Below are 7,617 nucleotides of genomic sequence, written 5' to 3' on the forward strand. Positions count from 1 at the left end.
AATAAAATAAAATCTGCGTTATCATGTCACTCGAGTTCATGAGGGGCCGTGACCGGACTGAACTCGTTGTCGCTTTTGTCACTCCACTCTCACGCTGCACTGATGTTACTTTGTGAGACGTGTTCAATAAATAAAATAAAATAAAATAAAAAAATACCGCTGTTGTGTTTTTATCTCAGACTAGTCGCAAATTTAGTCGCTCTGACATTTTTCTCTGTTGAAAATAAGCACATAATCTCTTTTTTTTTGTAAGGAAACCCCACTTTTTCATAACTTAAACTCATCAGTGTGTTACCAGCTCGTCCAAACAATATTTACTGCTTTTTACAAAGAAATACAATTAATATTATGCTGAATTTTATGTCCTTTTTGAACGTAGAGAAGATTAGGTATTCCAAGAAATGTAACGTAAACAAATTTTTAGAACGTTGACTTTTTTTGTAAACAGTCTAAACCAAACACCCACCCCCCATTTTTTTTTTTTTTTTTTATTGGATCATTTGATGAACAACAAATTTGCATTCACATCTCCACTCATTGTACATATAAGAGACAAAATATAAATTAAAACAAACAAAACTCAATGCACAATTCATCAACTCCAGAGCTCCATATTTTCCAAAACACAACATCTACTCAACTGTACTCTTTTTAAAAAGGTTTCTACAGAGTTGAACTGTTTAAAGTCATCGCGCCGAATATTTTACAAACCAAAATCTCTACCAGAAATTTCTTTCTTCCTTGTTTTTATTTATTTATTAGATGAGCCCACCCCCCCATTTTTATTTTATTTATTTATTTATTATTATTATTAGATGACCCCACCCCCCATTTTTATTTTTATTTATTTATTTATTAGATGAGCCCACTCCCACCCCATTTTTATTTTAATTTATTTATTTATTATTAGATGAGCCCACTCCCATTTTATTTATTATTTATTTATTAGATGAGCCCTGTGTCCCCTGTCCCAGTGAATTTATCCAAAACCAGTGATTTGTCCTAGTTTTATACAAGAAATGTCCCAGTTGTTCCTATTTTTGACCAATTTAAAAAAAAAAAAAAAAAAAAGGAAAATTTCCAGTGTATTGTCTTTTTCTTTCAGCTAAAATACAAAATTTTTTTTTTAGAAAGTGGCAACGATTTATTGAGTTTTTGAAACAGTCTAAACCAACCACCCAACCACCCTTTTTATAATTTAATTTAATTTAATTTAATTTAATTTTTATTTTATTTATTTATTATTTTTTTTTTTTTATTTATTTTTTATTTTTTTTATTTTTTTATTATTATTATTTTTTTTATTTTATTTATTTTTTTTATTTATTATTGATGAGCCCTGTGTCCCCTTTCCTCTCCTGATTTATCCAAAACCAGTGATTTGTCCCAGTTTGATACAAGAAATGTCCCAGTTGTTCCTATTTTTTGACCAATTTAAAAAAAAAAAAAAAAAAGTAAAATTTCCAGTGTATTGTCTTTTTCTTTCAGCTAAAATTTTTTTTTTTGAAAGTGGCAACGATTGAGTTTTTGAAACTCTAAACCAACCACCCACCACCCTTTTTATAATTTTTTTTTTTATTTTATTTTATTTAATTTAATTTAATTTTTATTTATTTTTTTTATTTTATTTATTTTTTATTTTTTATTTTTTATTATTTTATATTTATTTATTTTTTTATTTATTATTAGATGAGCCCTGTGTCCCCTTTCCTCTCCTGATTTATCCAAAACCAGTGATTTGTCCCAGTTTGATACAAGAAATGTCCCAGTTGTTCCTATTTTTGACCAATTTGTCAAAAAAAAAAAAAAAAAAAAAGTAAAAATTCCAGTGTATTGTCTTTTCCTTTCAGCTAAAATACAGAAAAACATGCTTGAAAAATGAATAAAAGGCAAAATAATAAATAATAATAAATAAAATGCAAGGACAGAAGTACCTCAGATTAAATACTGACACGTTTGAGTCGAGTCATTTAACAATTAACCATTCCAATGTGTCCCAGATTTTAATTTTGAATATTTAACCACCATAAGTTTGAAATCCTTTGTTAGATTTTGAGAACTCATAAATTGTATGTTTTTCGAGGTTCTGTTTGAGTTTGAAAGTGATCGTGTCTTGGCTGATGTTCTTTACCAAAAAAAAACAAAACAACAAAAAAAACAAAAAAAAACAAGCAGAATTCACTGATCATGTGTGTTTGTGAATGAGAGTTTTTCTGAAAAAGAGCCTGAGAACTTTGAAAACTCACGAGAAATGTTCCAAATAATTCCTGTTCAGATGTTTGAATGAAAAGATTAAAGTAAACCAATTTTAGCAAATGTACTAAAACTACTGAAAAAACAAACAAACTGTAAACCAGACAGAAATATTAAATAAATATAATAAAAATTCTGAACATTTTAAAGCGTCTCGATATTTGTTTTGCTGTAAAATGTCTCCCTCTTGTGGTTATTCCGTAGTACTGCAATAAACCGGAGCATTGCAGTTTATTTTTACATAAGCAAAAGGGAAAAAAAAAAATCATTTACTTCTTGTAGTACTTCAAATACTCCTTTACTTTTACTCGAGTCAATTCTTGGACCAGTATTGTGTAATTCTACTTGAATAATATTATTATTTTGAGGTAAATAATGAAGGATTTTGTAGAACGTGTGGACTGAGCGCGCCCTCTGCTGGTTTTATTGGAACACTGCAGGACTTTTGCTTTTGTCGTTTTTATTTATTTATTTATTTATTTGTTTGTTTATTTATTTAGTTTGTGTGTTCTGGATCCCGGGAAAGTACGTTTACAATATTTTTTATGTTTCTTCTTGTGGAAATTTGATAATTATTATTTTTATTTTCGTTATAAATACAGCAAAAAATAAACAAACACAAAAAATAATAAACTTGCTGATGTAAAATCCATAACAGTTTGAGTATTTTGTTCTTTTTCGTGTGTGTATGTTGTGCGTGTTCCTCTTTAAGTCAGCAGGGGGCGGTGGAGGTCAGAGGTCAGGTCAGATCTGTGGAGAGGAGGTGTTTCTCTTTAGTTTCATTTTAAAATTTGCATCATGAAAATCTGAACTTTTACAATTCAGAGATAAACTTTGTTCTTCCTCAGAACCTTGTCCTCCTGTTCCTCCTCTCCTCCTCTGTTCTCTTTTCCTTCTCCTCCTCTCCTCTCTCCTCCTCCTCTCCTCCTCTTCCTCTCCTCTCTCCTCTCTCTCCTCTGTTTCCTCTCTCCTCTCCTCTCCTCTCCTCTCTCCTCTCCACTTCTCCTCCTCTCCTCTCCTCTTCTCCTTCTCTCCTCTCCTCCTTTCCTTCTCTCCTCTGTTCTCCTCTTCTCCTTTCCTCCACTCCTCTCCTCTTCTCTCTTCTTCTCCTCTCTCTCCTCTTCTCCTTCTCTCCTCTCCTCTTCTCCTCTCCTCTTCTCTTTCTCTCCTCTCTTCTCCTCCTCTCCTCTGTTCTCCTCTTCTCTCTCCTTTCCTCTGTTCCTCTCCCCTCTCCTCCTCTCTCTCTCCTCTCTCCTCTCCTCTCTCTCCTCTCTCTCCTCTCCTCCTCTCCTCTTCTCTTTCTCTCCTCTCCTCGTCTCCTCTCCTCCTCTCCTCTCCTCTTCTCCTCTCTCCTCTCTCTCCTCTCTCTCCTCTCTCCTCTCTCCTCCTCTTCTCCCTCTCTCTCCTTCTCTCTCTCTCCCTCTCTCTCTCCTCTCTCCTCTCCTCCTCTCCTCCTCTCCTCTCCTCTCCTCTCTCCTCCTCTCTCTCCTCCTCTTTCCTCTCCTCTCCTCTCTCCTCTCTCTTCTCCTCTCTCTCCTCTCTCTCCTCTCTTCCTCTCTCTCTCCTCCTCTCCCTCTCTCCTCTCCTCCTCTCCTCCTCCTCTTCCTCCTCTCCTCTTCTCCTCTCCTCCCTCCTCCTCCTCTCTCTCCCCTCCTCTCCTCTCTCTCTCTCTCCTCCTCTCTCTCTCCTCTCTCTCTCCTCCTCTCTCCTCTCCTCTCCTCTCTCCTCTCCTCTGTTCCCTCTCTCTCTCCTCCTCTCCTCTGTTCCCTCTCTCTCCTCTCTCCTCTGTTCCCTCTCTCTCTTTCCTCTCCTCCCTCATATTTCTCCATTACGTCTCGTTCCTGAGCGCCTCTTGTTCCTCCTATTAAAGAAAGTTCCGCATCGTTTAGCCTGGCCCACCATCCGTCTCCGCGGTAACGCCCGGTCAGGGAGGAGGAGGAAGAGGAGGAGGAGGAAGAGGAGGAAGAGGAGAGGAGAGGAGGAGGAGGAGGAGGAGGAGGAAGAGGAGGAGGAGGAGGAGGAGAGAGGAGGAGGAGGAGGAGGAGGAGGAGGAGAGAGGAGGAGGAGGAGGAGGAGGAGGAGAGAGGAGAGGAGGAGGAGGAGGAGGAGGAGAGGGGGAAGAGGAGGAGGAGGAGGAGGAGGAGGAGGAGGAGGAAGAGGAGGAGGAGGAGGAGGAGGAGGAGGAGGACGTGTCATTAGTCCTGTTTAGTCGGTCTTATGAAGATTAAAGTGAAGACGGTCGGACTCTGTTAACTCTTTCACTGCTGCGTCCAGAAGCTCAAACTAAAAACTAAAAACTAGATAAAAACTGATCCACTCGTTTTGTTTTTCTACACGTCTGCCGCTGCTCCACACTCTTACTGTTACTATTATTTCATTTACATTTTCATTAAATTAACTGCAATACACATTAATTTAACTTACGTCCATTATTTAGACTTTTATTTTCTCATTTAGGTGCACACTAGAGTTTTATTTTTTAGATTCTCTACATTAAAACTCTGCATTTGTTTCCATGTCTGACCAGAATATTTGGGTCCAAATTTTATGCAAATTAATAAATATTTAGGGGTTGTTCAAGACACGTGAAAATTGGCTCCATAAGGTTTCTACTGTTTACCAGACTGACACCACCTAGTGCCTCCGCGCAATTTAATTTCCCTCCAGAGACTAGATCAGGAATCAGAATAAACTAGATCAGAGGTGTTCACACTTTTTCATCATGTGACCTACTTACAAAATGACCAAGTCAAAATGATCGACCTAATACAAAGTCAAACAAACTGCACTGAAACACTCTGTGCCCCTTTTTTGGACCCTCCCCCACAGTTTGAGAACCTCTTCTTTAACAGAACTTCCTCTGGCACTTTACACAAAACTGTGAAAAAAGTGAAGGAAGATTTTTAAACCTGTTTTTTAAAGTTCCAAACTGGAGTTTCATTCTTTTCTGGTTTTGCAGTGATATTTACCAGCCTCTGCACGTTTACCAAACCAAACGCACATCGTGACAAACACAGATGCATTTGTCACTTTTGTTAGACAAACTTCAGCCAAATGTGGCAGTAGGTCTGTTCTGTAGATCCGCTCTATGCTGTAGACCTGCTTTGTGCCAACACTGGAACACAAATTTAGACTGGTTTTTGCTTCACGTTTGGTCTTGCTCTTCTAATCAGCCGCACTGTGGGAGGGGCTTGTGTTGGCTGTACGCAGGAAGGAGCGAGAGCGTGAAAAGGCGAGGGGCGGCGTGCTGACGTGAGGCAGATGGACAGGTAGGATGTTTAGGAAGTTGAACCTGCCCTGTGATGCACGCTGGTACACGAGGGCACACGCTGTCGCAGACGAGCCGTGCATAGGGAGCGTGTGTGTTTGTGATGCGCCGTAGAGTCTCCGCGGGTTTCAAATGAGCGCACAGGCTGCACTGAGACGCCCCACACGCTCCTGCACCCGCTACAAGTTTATTACCAACAGCAGCGGCCGGAATGAAATATGATCACACTTGTTGAGTGTCAGACCTCGAGTGAGAGACAAGACCGAGTCCAAACGAGAGTCCGAGACGAGACACGGCGATCTACCCACACGACCTTGGCGATCGACTGGTAGATCGAGATCGACGTATTGAGCACCCCTGGTCTAGACGATTTCCCAAAACCCTGGAAGTGCGAGTTTGGGCACCAGCCAATCAGTGAAGAGTCATATATTCTGTGTCAGGCAACGATTCCTGAGATCGAGGATTTAAAGCCGGAACAAAGAGAATTAGAATTTTTGGTGAATTTTATCAAGGGGAAAGACGTTATTGTCCTTCTTCCTACTGGATTTGGGCCCCGTTGGCGGCGCATTACATACGTCACGAATCACTGGTAGAGCATCAGATCCACTGACCCACAGGTTGGTGGTGAGATTCCAGCTCCCACAGATGAATGCTGTAGTTGTGTCCTTGGGCAAAACACTTACCCCACCTCATCCCCAGTGTCTGAGTTCACTGGTGTGTGAGTGTATGAATGTGTGTGTGAATGGGTGATGTGGTTTCTTGATGTAAAACACTTTGAGCCTTGAATGTGGAAAAGTGCTGTATAAACATAATACCACAATTAAAATGCATAAAAATACTTTTTAGACTAAGACTTTTATCAGTTTAACATATTTTGAAGAAGCTGCCTCTCTGTCTGTGTCCCACAGTAGGATCAGGTGGGATCCACAGTAAAAGTTAAATTGTATTCTGTCAACTGGACAAAAGTTTGTCTTTCTTTTTTGAGTGAAGTTCTTTCACAGCTCATCCAAGGAGAATCTTCAGGTCTGCTCAGATGCTGGTGGACACTAAAAAAACTAAACAAAATTCCAGTCCAGCTGACAGAAAACACATTTTCTTTTATTAATCTTCCCTGCTGCAGATACACACATACAGGTTGTCCCAAAACATCTGACATCATTTCACAGGCCAATAATTTTGTCAGTTCTTGTTGAATTAACCTCAAATTTTCACAGAATGTAGAGAAACAGATCAAGATTTTATATTTAATGTGTTAGTTTTGTTGTTTTGAGGTTGAGCTGTTCACTCCCAAAGAGAAGTAATTTTGTGTTTCACACGCTCACCCAAGACTGTGCAGCTTCAGCGCAACATTTGGAAAAAACTTCACCAACTGGAAAACAAATCTGGACTTGGTACCAAAAAATTTTAAGAGATCAGCTGATTATGCAGGGCTAAAAAATCTGATAGATTCAGTGTGTTTGGCATAAACTTATGATGTTCAACAACTTAACTGTTAAATTTTATTCAGCAAGACTTCGTAGTTTTCAAGATAATTGCTTTTAAAATGACTTCAGATAGTTTGGGACACTCTGTATGTAAGACGCTGACTCCCTCTCCACCACCAGAGGGCCCAGTGCTGCCAAACCCTGCAGAGAAATCCAACCTTTCTTCATAAAACACACACATAGAGAGAAAGAGAGATGAAGAAAAGAGCAGTACATCTGTTGAGCCACAAGAGGGAGCTACACATACAAACTACACTCTGTAAACAGACCTGGGGGAGAAGCACGTGGACACAGCGGGAACAGCTCGTGTGTTTGTTGGAGTCTGTGGCGTCCAGACTGAGACGACCTGGGTTCACACGTGTAAAGGAACATGTATGAACTTTTAATTTAATTCTAACGCCCTCATCACAAACATACTGACACTTTTATTTCAGTGGAGTAATCCTGTATTTGTCCTGCAGCTGAGGCTTGTGTCCTCATAAAATGTCTGTTTTCACCTACCCCCTGTCTCCGCCCACTCTCTGGACTTAACTATGATCGACAGACGACGTCACATACACACGGTTCAATCATGTCCTGAAGCCGAGGTGTTTTTCAGTGATAAAAACACAT

This window comes from Boleophthalmus pectinirostris, unplaced genomic scaffold, assembly GCF_026225935.1.
Source record: "Boleophthalmus pectinirostris isolate CB_2022bp ecotype Guang Dong unplaced genomic scaffold, ASM2622593v1 HiC_scaffold_17, whole genome shotgun sequence".
NCBI lineage: Eukaryota > Metazoa > Chordata > Actinopteri > Gobiiformes > Gobiidae > Boleophthalmus > Boleophthalmus pectinirostris.